Source organism: Tamandua tetradactyla, chromosome 2 (genome assembly GCF_023851605.1).
Source record: "Tamandua tetradactyla isolate mTamTet1 chromosome 2, mTamTet1.pri, whole genome shotgun sequence".
In the NCBI taxonomy this organism is placed as follows: Eukaryota; Metazoa; Chordata; class Mammalia; order Pilosa; family Myrmecophagidae; genus Tamandua; species Tamandua tetradactyla.
This window is the reverse complement of record NC_135328.1, coordinates 88776070-88795748: the sequence shown is the minus strand read 5'-3', so window position 1 is coordinate 88795748 and position 19679 is coordinate 88776070. Positions and strand designations below refer to the sequence as shown.

General features: G+C 40.1%; 1 protein-coding gene and 1 long non-coding RNA gene across 9 annotated transcripts in view; one reads left to right on the top strand and one right to left on the bottom strand.

The window, feature by feature from the left end:
• Positions 1 to 19679, bottom strand: part of PTPRD (protein tyrosine phosphatase receptor type D) — a 685849-nt gene that overhangs the window by 526460 nt on the left and 139710 nt on the right. For 7 of the 8 annotated variants that reach the window (XM_077148192.1, XM_077148196.1, XM_077148195.1 and 4 more), the window contains exon 1: positions 5472 to 5564. The exons of the other annotated variant lie outside the window; for it this stretch is intronic. The gene's annotated coding sequence lies outside the window, so the exon portion shown is untranslated. Of the gene's footprint in view, positions 1 to 5471; positions 5565 to 19679 lie in introns of those variants that run through there. 8 annotated transcript variants of the gene reach the window in all.
• LOC143673549 (uncharacterized) overlaps positions 5563 to 19679 on the top strand; it is a 28222-nt gene continuing 14105 nt past the window's right edge. Inside the window, exon 1 of the long non-coding RNA XR_013170438.1 lies at positions 5563 to 5684. This is a non-coding gene — a long non-coding RNA (uncharacterized LOC143673549). The remainder of the gene's footprint in view (positions 5685 to 19679) is intronic.

Below are 19679 nucleotides of genomic sequence, written 5' to 3'. Positions count from 1 at the left end.
TTACTTGTAATTCAATGATTACAGATGACCATTTTATATATTTGGGGGTACAATTTCTCCAGATGCCAAAGCAATACTGAGAAATGCTATTTTCTAAATGCAATTCACAATCCTCAATTTAGTTAGCTACTGCTACATTAAAGGATATAGCTCAAGGGCTGTTAACAAAAAGACCATTAAGAATATATGAATTTAATCAATCTCATGAACCTGACACAGTTACGATACTTAAATCCAGTAAACAGCGATGTGATAAAGGTCACAGCGCCCTGACATTGTTAGTTGAATGTCAAAAAAGAACCAAAGTTAAGCAGTATTTCTGGTCAGCGAATTCAAAGAACTAGGAAAATACCTGGGCTCAGATGGCTGCTTTTGTGCTTATATATTTTTGGTAAATGCTGAAGAAGCCAAGGAGGGGCTTATTTCCAAAAAGTAGCCATTTACAAAGGAAAGCAAGGCTTGCTCATGCAGTTGGGGGTAGGGCGAACACAGAAGTTATCTCAAGACTCTTGTCTGCTGTCACTCTTAACCTGCTGGCTTATAGACAGAATGGGTAATTTTAGCTTTCCAAATTTTAATCTTTTTCATTTAATTTACTCATCTATGACATCTAGGGATTTGATTCGGGAGACAGCAGAGGTTAAAAAGCCAAGAAAAAACTCTGTTTTACTCTTATTTCCTCATAATTTTCAAGAAGGTATAGACCAACCGACTCCAGTGTGAACCAGAAAATAATGCACAGGAAGGCAGTAAATAAATTACTTTGATAAGGAGGAGGTTTTAATCTATTTTCCCCTCTACGGGAAATGTGAGGAGCATGGGAGCATACATGCACATAAGACTTAAAACCCTTTAGTATCTAAGTTTTAAAATATCTTATAAGTAAAAAATTACAAAAGAAAATGTAAAACTAGCTTTCAATGAAAGCAAATAGGTCATTTATTAATGGGGAAACCAGGAACATAAGCCTTAAATGAAATTCTGTGAACTATATTTTGTAAGAAGTCTATTTCATTAATGGTTCCGTCTAGCACTATTCTGACATGACATTGTTATCCAGGTTATATGAGGTCAGAGAAGGCCGTAACGTAGGAGCATTTGCTCTTTGACCTCCCAAGACTTACGACGCCAAGTAAATGCTGAACTTGTACTTGTAAGGCCATAATTTCCTATAATGAACAATCAGAAAGCACAAGTCAGATATTCTCTTAACTGTCTTTCTTAAGGGCTTAATTGTGGTAAGCTGAAATTCATTTTTTGCTAAAAAATAAGTTTCTGTACACACAAACTTTTTTCTACACTCTATGGAAAAATCAATTTTGCTTTAGGAGTCTTTAAAGGGGAGAATTTGGAAGATTTTAATTGCCAAAACAAATGCAAGCCAAGCATGACATTTTAATAAGTGTTACCAACCACTAATTAGAAGCAAATGAGATTATCCATATAGAAAATATATCCCAAAACAAACACATCCTTTGGTAAAAATGTCACTGCGCTATGAAATTACAGAAGCTTAAACGAGTGACGTCTTTTGGAATGAAATTTACTGACAAATCCCCTCTAAGCAATCTTCTTTCACATTATCAGATTTCTTCAGTGGATATGGTATATAGGAAACCTCAGTCTTGCAGCTCACAGAGCTATCAACTTCTCTCTGGCTGCTTCTTGGCAAATGACTGATAATATAAGAAGGGATGGTTTTAAACGCTGATTTCGCTTGAGGTTATAAGTTGCCTTTGTGCCATCACAAGTAAGTCACTTTCCTAGAAGTTTCGTTCAGAGAAACCAAACAGCACAAAGACTAAACAAAGAAAAGGTATATAAGACCTTAAGGTGATAAGATAATCAGAATAAGCCTGGTTTAAAATACAACCCATCTGCTCACACTAACCTTGCCAACCAAAAAAACTACTGTGCCTTTAAGAAAACAGGAGAAAATTTAAAAAAATCTATGTACACTCTGGAAAACAGGATAACTATATCTTGGCATTTAGTATTGCATATATCTATGCTTCTAATAAGCATCCCAGAAGTTTATTTTGTGGCCATTAAGTCGAGTATACTAAAATTCATTTGGGGATTCCCTGAAACTTTGGGGAATTAAAGAAGTGAGCCTAAAAGCATGACAGTCTCAGAATCACAAGAAAAGACACACACCTCAACTCTCACATTACGCACAGATACACAATGAAACTAAAGGAGGGTGATTTTAAAGCAAAACCACTTATAAATTTCCATGATTCCTGAAATGATACATTAACACAGGTAATTGTGTTAATGAATTCTTACTTATCTGCAGAATCATTTTATAACTAGAATTGTTCAATGACCTGATAAATCAAGTTTGGTTAGAAGGAAATCCAATATGCAAATACTTACAGCATGTTCTTTAACAAATAGTCACCCTTGTCAGTTTGAAAAACTGAAAATCAACAAAAGAACAGTGTAAGTATACTTGACCTCACTGCCTAATGTCTATCAAGATTGCCACGCCTGGTCGATTTCAAATTTGTGAAACTGGCACTTAAAAATGTAGAACGTATCTTCAATCTCGCTCCCTCAAGTGCTGACTAAACTGTAGTAACTGCCTCAGATTCTCCCTCCACACAAACTTGCACAGCACTTACAGAGCTAGTTTAATCACACCATCAATCTATTCCGCTTCATTTATCTTTTAACCCTACATTATGCAAATAACATCCCATCAGCCCAATAAAGAAAAATTATTAATATTCCTACTTGTTTTCCTTTGACATACAGTGAGAAACTGGAATCACAGACAAATTTGCACAAATACCTCTTTTCTTTCTTATGTTTCACACTCTATATGAAAAATCGTCCTTATATCACCATAGTATCAGAGAAGACTGAAAAAACCCTTCAGACAACCCTATGAATAACATCAAAGCAAGAATAGACTACAAAAGAAAAAATATGAGGGGGGATTGCCTATTTCAAATTGTTGTTGTTTTTCAATATCTCTCTAGGAAGGGTTTGAGTATACCATACAAGGGTATCACTTGGATATAAGAACAGTTATACAGGCCCCTAGTGGCTTAGCAAATAGCAGCACAGCAGATGAAGGGGATTCCAATTCTTAGTTCTCTACTTTGATTTATTCTGGTGTTAAATGAATGTCAATCTTAAAAATCAAATAATTGTATTTAAGACTTTAAACAGCTCTATTTCTATGATTATCTATCTGAAACAGATAAATTAAAGTAGGTCACTGCATTTCAGTATTTTAGTAACTGTTCAACTGCACTGGTCCAAGAAGAATTTGTATTACATAACCTATATGATAAAATGTTTAATTCATATACCTCTTTTCATGTCATTACAGAAGTAATATATTACATATATTAAAATATATTTGAGAGACACTTTCCTCTTTTACTCTCATTCCAATTATATTATTACTGAGAGCTTTAAGAACAGACTATTTCTACGTAAAGTACTCACATTTAAAACAAAATAGATACAAACTGAATGCCATTTTTATAGTGGTAGAAATTTAAATATATTTTCCAATAATAGTCAGTGATAAAACTTACATTGGAGTACACCTATTTTAAAAGACCTACAATTAATAACACCCCTTAATCCTCTCCATCCCCTTGCTGTCTCTCCTTCACAAAAGAAAATTCCAGGCAAGCACATTTACAGCTTTCAGCAATTTTTAACTGGACACAATCTGACAGCTGAATTCTTGAAACTGACCAGCTTGTCAATTTCACACTTTGAAAGTACAATAATAGCTGATAGCACGAGGGTGAATTTAAGAAATCTGTCACAGAATTGCTAGCTCCATTGAAAACGAAAGTATAGTCCATAATTATGGGAGGTGGGAGGTAGGGGAAATTTTCTTTTTATTGTCCATTAGGATGTCTGATTCAAGAATATGGAGGGATACTGAAACATCTGTTCTCTTTTTGGTAAGTCGATAAAATAATATCTATCTATCTAGGGCAAATAATGTATTTTCAAAAAGAACGGAATAACTACTCAACATTGTCCTGGATATCCTCATACTATCTACAAAACAATCTTTAAATTGGCATTGGCTAAAGACACCTTTAAATCAGAATATTTCAAGTCTTGGTACATCACTCTGGCTTATCCAAGTCGAGTGGTGGGTGTGTGCACTCGAAACAGAGAAAGAAGAGCCAAAATAGTCAGAAGTATATATGGACTCACTAACACACCACATGTGTGCACAGGGTGGATAGAAAGAACACACCAAAGGAAAAGGTCCACGTCTGTGGCTTGGTAAGTTCACCAGCAAATAAATCTATTTCAACTCACAAGCAGTTTCTTAGAGGCTCAAAATGTTTGTGCTACTCTCTATTCGTGCTTGGCACTTTGGGCATGTAAAAGAAAAGAAGGGGGGGGGGGGAAAGAATGTCAGAGGAAATGCAGGGGGAGCCATCCCTGAGGAATCTTCCTAGGTGCTTAAAGGGAAAACTGTAGATTGGATTGGGGGATTACTCTAAGAATTTAGAAAACAGGGCAGAAGGGTAGCGAGTCGTGTACTTGAAGGTGAATGGAAACAATACAAGTGGACTTTAATAGTCTCGGCTTTTGGAGAATGGAGCTACTATTTGGAATCCTAGAACACCCAATTAGTGAAAGCCAAGCTCATACTTAATGTCCAAGATTTTTTTTTAACCGTAAGAAGACTAACTCCACTTGTTAGTGCTTCTAAACGAGAACCAACCTCGCAAGAGAGAAACACTGTATAAGTTTTCCATACGCAGATATAAAAGCGACAGTAAACCTATAGGAAAGCAAAGAATCTTTAGTTCGCAGCTTTCTTTTTAAAGTGTTTCCTACAACTTGGACTTTTCATTATACATTCTGGGTTCCCTTCCCCATGGAATGAGTGTGTGTAAGCACACCCGATTCCCGATGCAGAACTAGGAGCTTTGAGTCTTCCGTGGAAAGGTCTTCAAAACAATCCCCCTCCTCTAAAGCAGCCGCGTAGACTTTGATTCCTGCTATTTCTCCCTCTCCCCGCTAGTTCAGAGGAAAAAAGAAAAGAAATCGCCCCCTCACCATAACCAGCTCTCCTTAAAGCTGCAATCTCTGACTTAAAAAATAATGCGGTGGCAGAATCCCCGGGTAGGGTCGGACCATCCCACCGCTCCGCAATCTCCCCCAACACTACGCCCACCCCAAGAGGTGGGGTCGCTCAAATACACATACCCAAATGCCCCCTTTCTCTAGAACCCCCCACCCCTTAGTTGTGAGGATTCAAGCGAAAAGCGAGCCGTGCAGGGTAGGACCTCTGCCTGAGGAGGATTCAGAGAAGCAAAGTGTGCGCTTCGGCGCCGGGGCGCTGGAACTGTGGACGCGGGAGCGTGTTACTCCAGCCACAGAGGCGCGGACTGCCGGGTCCCGGGGCAACGCGAGCCCGGGGCGGCGAGAGGGGAGGGCAGGGGGGACGGACCTGGTCAGCTCGGGGGACTTACCTGGTCATGTTGGCTCTAGGCAGCTGCCGCCACCGCCTCCCGCGCCGCCACCAGCACTTTCCTCCAGAGCCTTCGCGCCCCGCCACGGTCGCGCCGCCCGCGCTGCCGCCTCCGGACGGCCAATTTAATCCCGCGGAGCAGCGGCCGCCGCCGCCGCTCGGCCCTCGTGCGGCCAGCCCAGTCCAGAGCGAGGAAGTGGAGGAGAGTCACCGAGTGAGTCCAAAAAGCCGAAATTCAGCATCCAAGGGAGCGCGTCTCCCCCGCCCTCCCTCCACCCCTACCCCTCCTCCTCCTTCTCCTCCTCCTCCTCCTCCTCCTCCTCTTTCTCTTCCCGGGCCGTCCTCCTAGCCCTTCTGAGCCCGCGGCTTCCGCGGCGGTTTCTGTACCTCCCGCTCCTCCGGCTCGCCCTGCGCCCGCTTTCCGGGCTGCCGCCGCCGCCGCTCTGTGTCTCCTCTCCCTCCTCCTTTTCCTCCTCCTCCCGCTCCTCGACGCTCCGCCGCTCGCGGCTGAGGGGTCTCCTCTCCTCCTTCCGCCTCTCTTGTTTCCTCTTTCTGCTGCTGCTTCTTTTAAAGCGGATTCTTTGGCCAGAAATAGCAACTCGCTGCCCCTTTCAGCGGCCCCCTCCCTTTCTTTTCTTCTTCCCCCCAAAAGTGAAGCGCACGGGAGAGGTAACAGAAAACTGAGGCCCGCGTGGGGCGGAGGATGAGGGGGAGGGGGCGGGGGGGGAGATGAGGCGACGCCTGGACAAGGGCCCGACACAGTGAAGGGCCAAGGGGTGGGATGGCTAGCTCAGCCCAGTCCTTAGACCTGGCGTGAACCTGGTGGTTACTGTTGGAGACGAGGAGACTTGTTAGGGAAATTCAGTGAAAAAAACCTCAGGAAAGTGATTGGAAAGGCTTCTCTCTTTGTTTTCTTGTCGGGGTGATTTTTTAAATCCTCGTAACGTTCTGGGATCCCACGGAATCGTGGTGGCCCCAGCGCTGGGGGAGTGTGTGTGCGCCTTGCCTACGAGTGAGAGTGAGTGTGAGTGTGGGTACGCACGGGCGCCGGGAGAGCCGAGCCGCCCGCGCCTACTGGCGAATCCCTGAATCTGGACCACTGACCCACTGAGAAGGTAGGAGAGCTGGGCGAAGGAGGGGCAGCAGGAGAGCTGGGCAGAGGAGGCATGACACCACACACACGCACACGCACACACATACGCGTGCACACACGCGCGCGCGCGCGCAGAGGAGGGGGCGAGGTGACGTCACTCCCCAGCATCCATCCACTAGGCCAGAAAAGACCCTCTGTAACAGATTCACTCAGCTCCTGAAGATGCATGCCCCTATGTTTCCTGCACTCGGACTGAGCGCACCGGAGGAGAAAATGCTGGTCGCGCCCTAGTCAAATCAGTGATAATCACAAAAAGAAGCTTGCTTTGATGAGACTCAGTTTGTGCCTGCCCCAGTTAACCTTGGCAGCCTCGTTCAGAGATGCTTGTAGGACCCACTTTGGAGGCAGAAAGGAAAAAAAGAGAAGTATTGAATCATAATCTTACTCTCATAGCTCTTGTTTTGCTTTCATACTACTTGTTTTTATAATGTTGGAAATACACTGCCCCGGACCATCCCTGAAGGACACCATAAAACGTTTTCTCTAGATAAGCACCCAGTTGTTGGGCCACACAAGCTTCACCCTCAGAACCCGCGGGTGGCTAAAGTGAACTGTGCAGATAAGTAGCGAAGTGCTGAATTTTATTCTTGTTGATAAAGAACTGCTTCACCCCTCATAGGATTTCCAGCATGGGGGTGGGGGGGGATCAGCAGCTGGAAGTCACCAATGGCAAGTGGCCCATCAAAATTTTATTAGAAACTTGGTCAGAAAGGTTAAATAAAGTAAAGGCAGGGTCTTCAGCCACCTCCTTTGCTCACTCTGTGTTCAGGCCAACACATACACAACAATACTTATTTCCATCTTCCAGAGGCTGTGGTTGAAAGAGCAAAGTAAGCAGACACCCTCAATTTTAACCTAATGATCCAGTGTCCTAACTGTTGTCCCAAGCCGACCATTTTTTTGCACCATCCACATGCTGTGTTGCTGAGAGGCACTGAAGGATTGTCAGTAATCCTCTGCCTCCTGTGCACATCCAAAAGAAGTGGCATATTTTCTAAAGGAGGCTTACTAAATGAAGTTTAGTTTTCCAGCAATTTGCTGGGGGTATGAGCAGTCAGGTATAACCATCCTTATTTTTTTTTTTTAATTGTTAGCCTCATAGTGAAAATCGGAAATAAATCTGTCTCTGTGTAAGACCCCAGAGCCAAGTTTATAATCCAGTCTTTTTGCTGATCTGAGGAGTTGAAAGCCTGAACAGGTTTGATGGACGCCTGCCTCTTTGCCCTAACGATCAATCCAGAAATTTGAACATCCACAGAGGTGATTCTCACCCAAGTTGTAAGGTCAGATTTGGCTTTCTTATTGCCACATCATCCTTTATAAACTGGTGAAACCTCGTTTCCCATCCAGAGTTAGATAGTAAGGGAATAGCCCTAACATCCCTCTGTTGTTAACTTCAGCGGAGAGGCACATATCATTCTGTCTTCATATCTGACCTCATTTAAGAAGCCATGGGATAAATGCAGCTTGGAAATCTGGTTGCTATCTGGGATTCTTGCGAAAAAGTGTCAATATTTCCCACAGGTGGCAAGTTAGACTAGTTAGGGGACTCAGCAATAGATATTAATGTTACCAAGGTGAACAACAAGCGGTTTGGAAAGGGAGCTCACCACTGGGATTAGGGGAGACAGAGACTCTACATGTGAATGACATAAGCCCAAGGACTCAGCTTCCCTGATACCATGAGGTGCCAGATGCTCCTGTCCCTGCTAGAGCCAAATGTCTTGAAAAAGAAATAGGGGTAGAGGGAGAGACTGAGCATTAAGCAGCGTGATACTATTGAGGAAGACCAAATAGAGCAAACAGAGGAGCCACATTTTCTCTGTACATCTGAGTAGTAGATGGAGTAAGACCACAGCCCAGCACACACATATTAACACACTCAAAGCAGATGTGTAACAAAGCAGCATTCTGTGATATCAAATACAAGCTATGGGATGTTGTGCTGTATAAAGATTTTAAAGGCAAGAAGATCGGAGGTGGATCAACATCTGTTGAAATCAGGTGGCTTTATAGGTAAGGAAACTGAGGTCCTGAGAGTTTAAGGTCACTCAACTATTTGGTGGCAGAAGCAGGACAGGAATCCAGGTATCCTGATCCAGAACCAACCATCCCCTTTCTGACTCATCATCTCCAAGTTCTGGATCAAAGAAGCTTTTTTTTTTTCCTATTTGCCAATGAGCAAAACATGTAGAATATTTTTAAACTAGAAATATTTACATAAAGGAAAATGAAGCAGTAGGACTAGGCATTTTCTTCAGTCTCTTCCAGCTTTAACATTCAGTGATGAATAGCACACACGAGCTTTGCTATAGCACAACCCCCTCTAGTGCAGAATTCAGCACATGATGACTATGAGCCTATTTTGGATCTCAACCAAGGGAGTTATTCCTAGAAGTACTCACAAGATTTATTTCTCAACTATCATGAGGCATCCTAAAAGAAGACTAAAAGCAATAAGTGTGGAAATTATATTAATCATTTATTACACTTCAATTATGTGTTAAGCATCATGCTAAGTATGTTACATATCATATCACACTTTTTCAAAAAGCACCTCGTGACCTTTACTGGGTCACGAATCTACTGGGTCATGAACAGTTTTTAAATGAAATAGATAGGGAAAGAAATAAATTGGAGTGCACTATATGTAGTAAGTATTGTGTAAAATTCATGTTCCACTACGTGGGTAGTGACTTAAAGAAAAAGTTTGAAAGCCACTGTCTCTCCAATCTTAACAACTACCTTGCTAGTTAAGTACTATTAGTCCCATTATATAAGAGATCACAGGGTACAAGTACTTTGGCCAAGCTGACCTAGCTAGGGAGTAGCCAAGATAAAATTTTGAACCTATTTTGCTCTCAATTCTGTGCTTTTTCTTTTATTCTGGCTATAAATTAATGAGGAATAATAGTTTCTGATCATATTTTCTTTGTGAGGACTACAATGTTTTTTTTACTAAATCCAGTCAGAATGGAGAAACACAGTGTAGGCTCAAGTGACCTGTTCAGAAGGTAATAAACAGTTTCATAATGCACTGAAATTAATATCTGAGACCTCTTCTTACAGGTGTTAGGTTGTTTCTAATATACTTCATTAATATGCTATCAAATGCATAAATGAAGTAGTTAAGTAGTGGCTTTAATCTTAAAGTAACTTGAAAACCTCTGCAAGTTTTTAAATTTTTATGACAGGTTTTCAAATTTTATTCATAGAGCATTTCTAAGCAACTCAATTCATGCTCCAGACAGAAACTGGCCAGTGAGAAAGAGAAAAGAAATGCAAGACACAGACCCAACACTTAACAATTTTATCCACTTGGGACACAAGATATATACATATAAAGTAATCACACCACACTGGACTTCACCTAAATCGAGAAGGATGAAGGAAGGCATCCTTTATTTTATACCCGTAGAGGTGCTGTGCTAGGTTTTTGATGTATATGTTTCTATGGATTCTATGAATAGCAGTGCATGTGTAGGTGCTCTTATTCTTATTCTTCAGATTTGAAGACTGATACTCAAAACGTTGGAAAAAACTGCCGTGGACACAGAACTAGAAGATGATTGAGATGGGTCTCTAATCCTAGTCTTTTTGACTCCACTGCCCTAAGTGTCCCTTTTACAGACAGATGGGCTTAAAGGAGACAAGGAGATTGTAAAGACAAGGAGATTTTAAAATATGCTATACAGACATTCAGGCCTTTCTACATATAAAAGAAATATACTTTCTTTTTCTTCTAAGCAGCATCTCTTGTTGCTGTCAGGCAGCACTGTCCTTTTAAAGAAATCCACATTGTCTTTTAAAGAAAGATCTAGAAGAGCCAGGCCGTCTCCGCAGTCCAGCTACTGCATTTCTCCCTCACCTGCAGTGTGTAGAGGACGTTATGGTACGGTGCTGTTCTCCATTGGCTCTGCTACTGGAGATTACAGCATGTGACTGTGACAAATGGATATTCCCATTAAATTCTTTAGTAGAGTGGGGCATTCCATTAACCATTGGCACTATCCCAACCCACGTGAAACATTGGTCCATTTTTTTCCTGTGAGTTAGAAGTGAAGGGAGAAAATAGAGGATATACTCTAATTACCTTTACTGTTTTTTTGTTGTTGCATGTGATGATAGCTGTATATTACAATTATTTATAATTAATATATGACAAGCTGTCAGCTAAAATTTAACAGGTGATTTGTCAAAAAAACCCATTAATGCATACATTAAACAGAAGATTTCAGTGTTTCCTAATAATGAAATCATGTCTTTGTTTTGTTTTACATTTACTCTGCTTCAACATACAAAGGCCATCTATCTTTATATATTTTCAGCATCTTTTAAAAATAAAACCTTTGAGAAATTGAATGGTATCGTGTGAGCAATGTAAGGAATAAGTACATTTTGTCACTTTAACCATTAAATGCTAATGTTTTAACTGAAGAAAAAAATTGCCTATTGTTTATTTTTATGTTTTAAACTTTTATGATCTAGTATACATGGTGTCTTTGGTAGTAAAGGCAAGGCTGAACGAAGAGGAAAGTAATTGCAGTTCCTTATTTCACATTTAGTTTTTGTATCTTACACGAGAGAACTGTGAGGTGTAGGAATATTTGTAAATGCAGAAGAAGATTAAGAAGTCAACACAAAGCTAGTAATTAATCATTCAATAGAGGAGAAACTGATGAAGCAGGCTCCATTTTGCTGAGTGGCATGAGACTCACTCTGGCACATGAGACTCATTGTGGCACTCTCACATGAGACTTATTGCGGCATGCAATGAAAATGAATCACAGATATTTGTTGGGAGGGGTAATAAGATTCTTTGAAATAAGGAAAAGCTTGGTTTAATATTTATAGAATGTCCGTGTCATGGGGTATAACCTGAAAATGATGTTAAATTTTGAGCGACAATTTAATTATTGGTTACATGACCAGCCCAAGTTTATATTATTTAAGAGGGCGCAAAAGTAGAGCAGCATTTGTTTAAAATTTCATTTGCACAGACCTGACTCTTATCAGCCAATTGCCCACTTTATGTGAAATATCACTATCTTTATGAAGATTCCTACAGTCCACTAAATAGGATGAATTAGCACTGCCACTTGGCTTTCATTCTTCCTTATTTTTATCCCTTATTTCCTCTCTGTATTTTCATTCTGTATAGTTCTACCCTCATGAAACTCTGAGCACCTCCATGTTCTTTGTTTGTATCACCATTACCAAGCACAGAATCTGGAATATAATTGAATCTCAAAAAATGTCTGCTGGATAGACCAATGGATGATAACATGTGCTGAGATACCACTGTAGCTGATCAGATGTCACCTTAATATCCCTTTTTATTGGGCCTCCACTGAAAGGTACAGTGACCTAAGAGTTTGGTCAAAGTTAGGTTTCACTAATAACAACCTTACTGTCCAATTAACCTTTAATAAAGTAAAAGTTTGATTATGTAATCTCCACACACCAAAATTTCCCCGGCAAGGAATAGGAATGGAATCTGATGGGACAGGATAGATTCATAGTGCCACTGAATTCTTGATGATAGTAATGATAAAGTTTCAGGTTGTCCCACAGGATGTTGAAATAATGGATAAGTTCAATGAAAAGAGATAACTTTATACTTCTGATTAGTACTGAAGTTTTCAGTGTAACTAGGTATACTATTTGATAGAGAATTTATATGTGTAAATATTTTTCTTATATGATCACACACTGCTCCCACTCATCCTAATTTTTGAAGTCATTGGACTCATCTCCAAAAGTACTAGTCACACTAGCAGGTCTAGCAGAGATAGAAAGGGGAAAACCAAAAACTATTCTTTACCAGGTATATGATTAATTTGAATAGTCTATTCAAGTCAGTGCTTGTTTTATAAATGTAAAAGCACCATTTTCACTTGGTTATATATCTGTTCAGTCCTCTAGAATCTAGAATCATATTTTGTCTCCTTTTCTGACCACCAAAAGCTTATCTTTCCAGTTCAAATGTCTTGACTGTTTTCTGGACTAGCTCAGTAAACCTCTTTTGTATATTCTTCTACACCAACTCTTTTCCTGATTGGCTCCAATCCATTCCCCACTTAGCTGTCCAATTAACCTTTATAGAGCAGAAGTTTGATTATGTAACCTCCAAGCTCAGCAGTTCCTGATTACTGACCAAACTAACTACAAATTTTCTACCAGCATTCAAGAACCATTACAAATGGAATGCACCTGAGCCCATTTTTCTATTCTGAATTTCTCTACTAGCAATATCCTCCATATTGTTTGTATAAAACAAAGCAATTTTCCTACCCTACCAGAAAGTTCTCTAACACTCCCATCCATCACTTAAGTATCATCTCATTATATAGTGGTTTTTTTTTTTTTTCTGATTCCTCTACAATGATAAAATTACTATTTTTGGAACTACTGAGTCTTGAATCTCTTATGCTTAATATTCTACTGAAATTGGATAAAAAAGATCATAGAAGACACTGGCAAGATATGTCCAACTGCTTGATTTATTGGTATCTTACACATCAATTGAAGTGGTAATATAAGTTTGAGCAGGCGTAGAGCAGGAAAGAGTTAGTGGGAATTATGCAAGGTGTTTAATCACACCTTGGAAGGTCCTGTGCCAGGTGACTATGTTTGGGTAGAGAATAAAGACATTGCAAATATTCTGAGATAAGACCAAACTGGAGGCCAACAGATGTAAACATTTAACAATTTCTTTTTTCAACTCAGCTTTGTTCACGATCCATGCAAGGAGATGAATCAACCTGGTACCATACCCATCTTTGTCCTTAAGAAACACAAAAGGAAATCACGTCAGCAGATATTCTTTTTTGCCTTCTCCATGGCAAACAACCAGTGGCCAATGATCTAGAAGCTAAAAAGGACAATCAGCATCCATCCTTTTTAAATTTTTACTCCTTCATCAGAGGGACCACCTGCCTGGCAAGTCCCAAGAAATATCCTACATTATATCAAGTAGAAGTATGAAGGAACATGAGACCTCTATTATTTTTCTGTTTTATCTTTGTACCCCCCAAACATGCCTGTGTTCCGAGAGTATGGATATCAAAACTGCTTAATTTTTTCAGAGTAAGGAAGAGATGAGAAATTGGAGTAAATGCTGAAAACTATAGTATTTTGACTGTGGTTCAATCCAAATGGTGCTACCCATAGTATACCTGCCATTTATTAAAGTTATATTTATTCTTGTCTCTCTCTTTCCCTACCCATGCCTCTGCATAGGCTAATCCCTCTGGCCAAATATGTCTCCAGATTGCAAGACTGTGAAAGCTTTAAGGGAGAGACTGGGTTTTAATATTCTTAATTTCTTATACCTGCAAAATATCCTGTCCGAAGACCTAATAGAATCCTATTTAATTGAATTGTTCTCCAGTCTAAGGCTTTCTTTGAAATCTTAGGAACACTATATGGCACAGGCATATCCCAATTATCCCATGTTAGTATATTCAGTCATTTTGACCCTTGAGAGTACATGTATATTCATCAGATCACAAGTCCAAATGTTTGGACTGCCTACCCCCAAGAATAGTGGTTCAAAACCTCGTCTATAAAGTAGAATCATTTGAGAATTTAAACAGTATGCCCAGGGCCTACTCATTGCTAGCTGAATTAGAGTCTCTGAGCGTGGGGTCCCTGCCACTATACTTGTAAATGCTTGCCAAAGAATTCTAACGTGCAGCCAAGGTGGAGTAACTCTGTTTTACAGCTCTAGGAAACACATTTTGAAAACCACTAGACCAGAGTTTTTTTTCTAGCTCTAGGATTCCTTGTGAAAGTGCTTTTATAATATAAGTGTAAATGAAATGACCTTTGACTGGATTTCATTTTTAAGTAGTATCTAGAAATGAAACTCAGCCCAAGTCTCCTATACTAGTGTGTCTTTTTAGCATTTCTTGTTATTTAGCTTTCATGTAGGCCCATTCACCCCACTGCTCATTCATCCAGGCCTACTCTGTTTGTGAAGTATGTGAACTATGCACTATCAAGGCATTCTAAAAATGTGTGCTGTGAGTAATGCATACATATGAAAGAAAACCATTCCATCCCAATACAATACAAACATCCCCTAGTGATTTTCATTCTCTGCAGCTCAGCTGAAAGAGGAAGCAGTAATATCAAACTTGCCTAAATTCCAACCACCCCATCCCACCCCCAAATAAATTTGATTGAAACCTCCTCTTTGGAAACAAATTGGAACTAGTCTCAATTCCACACTTTCTTTGCAGAAAGTTAGATCTACTACTTCTAAGAGCTAAAGAAGATGTTGCAATTTTGTTCCTTAACAAATTCATTTCTCTTGAGAGGGAAGTACTCTTGGTGAACTCTCATAATAAAAAACTATCAGTACACAACTAGAACTGACTTCTTTTATTTCTCTAAGAGTTTCCAACACAGTGCTCAGCAAATAAGAGGAACTCACATTTCAACACTGTAATAGTTAACTACCAACATTGAACATTGTGGTGGCACTATGCAGCAGAAAGCTCTAGGAGATAAGTCTCCGGTCATGCTCTTATTAATAATGGTGCCGGTTGTAAGCACCCATTTCACAAATGGACTGGACCCATTAATTGATCCTGACTTTCTGAATCAGAACCTCTGGGCGAAATCCTGAGAGGCTGAATGTTTGGCAAGCTGTTTAGGTCATTCTGAAAACCACTGTGATAACTCAGTTCAAATGCATTGATTTGTTTTATTGTTCTTAGGAAAATAACCCAGTACAGCTGAACAGATTCCAGCAGTTCCAAAAATATTGCTTTTTTTTTTTTAATTGTTTCCTAGGATTTGCCTTTTTTCTTTCTTCTAATGCTTTTTAAAAGGAAAACAACATCACAGGTGGCACTAGTTTACTTAAATCTTTGTGCTTTTTAATTCTGATCTGCACAGCTGGCTTATTCTATCAGTTGTCCCCACTTGGAAGGAAACCCCTATCTGCTGGCACTGGGTTGTGTCTGCCCCTCACCCTTCTGGCCAGAACTAAGGTCCTAACAACCTAAACACAGGCCTCCTTCAGCATGGAGCTGTAATGACATGAAATTTACTAAACATTGGAGTACAGACTCAGCAGCCTGCCGAGACATTTCAGTGGGCTTCAGCATCCTATCTGGGATCCCACTAGTTCTGGCTGTTATATACTCAAGGAGAGAATCAGCCATTAGCGACTTGTAGTTGGTATGTGTCTTTCCTCATCAGTTTTTTTTTTTTTAAGCCTTAAAAGAAAAATACACTTTTGCTCAGCTAGGCCTTCCTCCCCCATTTAAAGTATATTAGAACAGCATAATAGCAACTTTGGAAATACCATCTCACGTATACCTTGGGAAAAAAAAGTTGAATAGACGCCTCAAAAAAAACCTTCTTTAGAATAAAACGACTCATTTCAAGGGAGGAATCAGTTATTTTTACCTTATAATTATTCTGAATCCACACAGAGAATGGCAAGAAGAGGAATTTGATTTTATGTCTAGAATGAAATACACTTGCTAGAATCAAAGATGCATTGGGGGGGGAACTGTCAAAAATTGAAGGAAGAGAAAGTGTGTGTCAACCATCCCAATTTTCCCAATTCTCAAACTTTCCAAATTCTTTTGGTTCACCACCCCAACTTTAGCAATACCCTCATGTTTAAAAACATCTAGCTATTCTGGTTAGGATTTCTGGGAAGTTTGTCTGTCAAAAGGAAAAAGGTTCCAAAGAGTTTGGTGTTTTCCTCTCAGACATCCACATGACCACAAAAGCATGCTCTTGGGACCTCAACACTGCTGATTGCTGGCTCTTTTGGCCTTGATGAAAACATAGAGGGATTGAGAGGGATGGGGAGTGGAAACACTCAGGTCATCTGACATAAGTGACCATTCTGGCTGCCTCAGAACTTTATCATGTGTCCAGATACTACTTCAAGGTGAAAAGTATATTGGGGAAAAGATACAAGGCCATATATATATTTGGGTGTTCAAGAGCAGAAGAGAGCTTTTCTCTTCCACTTCCTGGCTGCTAAGAAGCAAAAGGCAGCCGTTGGAGACCATCAGATAGTCCCTCTCTTTCGTTGGGTTTGTCTTATACCTTTTAAACGCTCAAGTAAGTACACATGTTCCTAGGTTCATACTTAAAGTGCTGGCAGTGCAACTTTCATTGCTTTCAATCCCCTGTATACAAATGTTCCCACTACTCTTTTTAAAATCGCTGGGCACATGTTCAAAACATACAACCCAAGCAAATAAACTGCATAACCTATGCCAAACCCACCAACAACTGGAACACTCTTCATATTTGGGAAGGCCACCATGAAGAGTGATTTAATTGTGGCATATTCTCTGTATCAAAATTCACAGAGCTGAAAACGGAAGTTTTTAAGTTAGCACCTTATCACCAAAGAAGTGTGGGACATACTCATAAGCCGCATGTCCAGACTTAAGATTCAATGGAGTAAATTTCACCTTGAATGACATCCTTAAAATATGGAATATTTAGGAAGGAGTGGAGAACCTAGGGGGAATTTTAGGGAAGAATTAGACTTCAGCAGAATTTATTCTTTGCAAGTGTTAAAGGTTTCACATTTAGAACTAAGATTTTGGTCTTATCCAGTGATTGACTTTTTCCAGCCATTCAAAGTATTTTATAATAGCAAAATTCCTGTCATTTGTCCCTAAAGCTGACATGACCATAGCAGTAGAAGCTGCCATATGTAAGGCTACCATAAAAGCAAAAGCGTTGCCAACTCCAAAGTTTAGAAATTCACGACAAATTGGTTTTACCTTGGTGCGGCAAATAAAGGAATAGCTTAGCAAAACTCAAAATGTGTTGTGAAATTTCAACACAGGATAGGCAGAATTGCCCAAAACCACCAAGGAAATAAAGCTCTTTGGCTGTAGCCAGCCTGTGCTTCAGGTTGGCACCGGTGTTCTGTTGGCACCGGTGTTCTGAGGCACCACTGAGGAAAAGCGTACTCCCTGCAAGATGGCAGCCTGTGAAAATCAGCAGCCGTGCAGTCGGTCAACACTAAGGCCCAAAAGCTCTTCCTTCCATTTCGCTGACAGAACAAGCGCTAAAAGGACAGCTATTGAGTCTGTTCACTGCTCTTACAAAAACTGAAACATCTATAACAAGTGGTACCACCTGTGCTTATGTCTCAGCCTGGCCAAAATAATTTCCCCTCCTGGGTCTTCTCAAAGGGTGAGGAATTTGACAATGAGAATGTAAAGGGGAGGAAGGTTCCAACATGGAGCCTGGAGGGTGTGTGGATTATCATCGCCTGTCCTCTCTGAGAGATCAGCAAGTCTGTCTCCTTGACTCTGGAACAACTGTGCGTGATATGATCTCCCATCCACTATCAAAAAGGCTCTGTCTTCAAGAAAACAAAGATTCTCTGCTCAGCGTTCACTCACATGGTTGGGGTTTCTTGCTAACAATGTCATATTATTATTGGCCACCTTTGTAAAGCTCTGGATAAGGAGGCTGCATTGAAAACACAATAAAGAAAGCAGCTTGTTAATAAAAGCTAGTATTTTTTACCATAATTTTATTTTCTGTCTTGTCCCTGCATCAGGCAATTTTAAGTCAGATATCTGTGTAAAGCATGATAGAACTAGGATGAAATGGCACATTATCAAGGATGTGACCTACATTTATGTAAATCTTGTGAACACAAAGTTCTGTTCTTCATCACTTGCTTTTGAAAAAATATATAATTTATTCTTTTTATCTTTAATTTTAGTGAAAATCATCCAGGGGCAGTCCAAATTTTTCAGAAAGAACAAATTTTTCAGTACAGGAGGCAGCATTTGCCAGTACAACAACAAGAAACCAGCCAAGTTGCTTTGGAGGAGTTAAGCAAGTACATTTCAGTAAGGACCCAAACAATCCTTGGCAACCAATTAGAAAAACAAGTCATCGTTGCATTAAGGAAGCCCTCAAATATGAGTGCTGTCGGTGGAAAATAGAGTTACTCACCAACTGAAAATGTTTGCTTGAAGTGAGAATTATTTTATGGAAACCACTGTGAGTTTTGGAATACTTACAATCTGTTCAGATTGGTCGCTGTGTACAATATTACTGCAGCAATATGCCCTGAGACTTCTAATCTGTCTGCCTAATGGAGCAGGTGGCGAGATTCTCCACTGAGCTGTCAGCACCTGGAGGGCAGGGACCATGTCTTATTTATCTTTTATCTCGCTCTGTATCTGGCTCTTCAAAGACAGTCAATAAATACTGAATGAAGGGGTTTTTATACTTTTTATACATGCCCATATTCCCTGACTCCCTGACACAAAATATCACCATCCACAATCCTCTCTATCCTTTTACTTTGCTTTATTTTTCTTCTAAATTATTGCCAGCTCTCGTGTTTCATGTGGTTGTGTTTGACATTGGCGTATTTTCTCTTTCTGTCCACCAGAATATAAGCTCTTCGAGAGTAGAGTTCCCTGTAGGTTGGTGCCTGGCACATAAAAGTTCTGTCGTATTTATGGGTTGAGTGTTGAATGAATGAATGAAAAAGTGAATGAATGAAGGTTTTTTTCTGTCTCTTTAACTTTTTTTCTGTCCTCTTCTTCATCTAATTCATCTTAATGAGGCCTGGAAGTCAAACTATGATCTTTAATCAATAGTTACAAATGGGAGTTTCTTCAACACGTAGGTGTTGCTGAATCAGGTCTAGCTGATCCAGGGACATGGGCCTGCATGTCCCATGTCCCTGCATGTCCCAGGCCTGCATGACCTGGAGGCCATCAGTGGTAGACCCTGTATGGACTGACCATTCACCCCCAGTGAAAAGCAGAAAACCCTCATGCACCATCTTCTAGATTCTGTGCATGTCCCTAGCCAGCGAAGCTAGCATTGGGTTTTTATTCATACTGAACAGCGCCTGCAGGTCCTTACAGGCTTTGAGGAAGCAAAACTACATGTTATATAGGTTTTGAATTCTCTTAATACATAACTTTTAAACTTAGGATGAAATTTTACAAAGATAATATTGTACTTGTTTCCCTTGGATATTTCTACACTGTACCCACATTGGCATGACTAACCATTCAAAACCCA